This window comes from Lucilia sericata, unplaced genomic scaffold (assembly GCF_015586225.1).
Source record: "Lucilia sericata isolate MDLA Ls3-8-SP2 unplaced genomic scaffold, ASM1558622v1 Contig000233F_arrow, whole genome shotgun sequence".
NCBI classification, from domain to species: Eukaryota; Metazoa; Arthropoda; class Insecta; order Diptera; family Calliphoridae; genus Lucilia; species Lucilia sericata.
In genome coordinates, this window is record NW_023994260.1 from 192,501 (window position 1) to 193,628 (window position 1,128).

The 1,128-nt window shown below is 18.4% G+C and overlaps 1 protein-coding gene across 6 annotated transcripts in view; it reads left to right on the forward strand.

Annotated features, from left to right (window-relative positions):
• The window catches only part of LOC119602442 (neuroplastin), a 78,301-nt gene extending 77,755 nt beyond the window's left edge, over positions 1 to 546 (forward strand). For all 6 annotated transcript variants that reach the window (XM_037953971.1, XM_037953972.1, XM_037953973.1 and 3 more), the window contains exon 7: positions 1 to 546. This exon is cut by the window's left edge and continues 190 nt beyond it. The gene's annotated coding sequence lies outside the window, so the exon portion shown is untranslated.
• The last annotated feature ends 582 nt before the right edge of the window (positions 547 to 1,128 follow it).

The window sequence follows — 1,128 nt, forward strand, 5'->3', positions numbered from 1 at the left end:
CACTTACACCCCTCCCCCCAACAACACTTAAACGTACAGCTTAAGATTCATAATTGTACAACTTGTTTTTTAAAAAACTTTTTTGTTTATTTTTTTTAAAATTGTGTAAAAACCAAACAAATTAGTTAACAGAATCAATCATCATTTGTTTCTTTAAAGTTTAATTTCTTTTGTTATTATTATTTCCATACTGCTAAAACAGAAAAAACAAAACCTTAATGTTGTTGTAGTTACAAAAATATTTAGAACAAAACAATAATTGACTTCTTTAAGATTTAAATGCAGACTTAAAAACACTTTATAAACAATTACACTTTTTTTGGAAAAAAAACGTTATAAATTTAAAATTCGTTATAAAATGTTCTTTTTCAAAAGAAATTAAAAAAAAAAAACAACAAAACTAGCCAAATTTTAGTTTAAATAAGAAATTAACTAATTTTGTTTTTTTTCAAACTTTTTTCAAAACCCCGAAAATTTTTCTTTTTTTTTTCAACTATTTTCAAACTTTTGTTGCTTAGACTTCAACACCACCACGTAAAAGAAAAACAAAACAAAAAAAGAAAAGAAAACTTTTAAGTTTTTTTTTATTTTAGTGCAAAAGTACATTAATTTACACCGTGTTAATTATTTACCATATTTACACACTCAATACAAAAACAAAAACAATTATAAATATTTATATAATTTATAATTATTTTGTTTTATATATAATTTTTTTTAATAATAATTATAATTTTTTTTTGCTAGTTGTTTTTGTTCTTAATATTTTTTTTTAAATAAACTCCATAAAAAAAGTATTTTGCTTAAGTTTAAAATAAAAAAAAAATCAAGTAAATTCTTTTAAAATAATTAATTATTAAATAATTCTGTATAAAAAAAGAAATGCTCCATTTATGTATAATTTTTTATTAGTTTCTTTTGTTTTTTTTTTTTCATTCTTTATATTATCAATAAATTGTGTGCTTAAAACTTAATTAATTAAAATCTTTAGTTTCCGCCTTAAATACATAAATTCAGTTTCAACTATAATTGTTAATTAAAAAATAATAATAATAAAGTTTAAGTTTAAAAAGAAAAACTGTTATTTAAGTACTTATTTTCAATTATTATTTTATTTTTCTTCTTTTG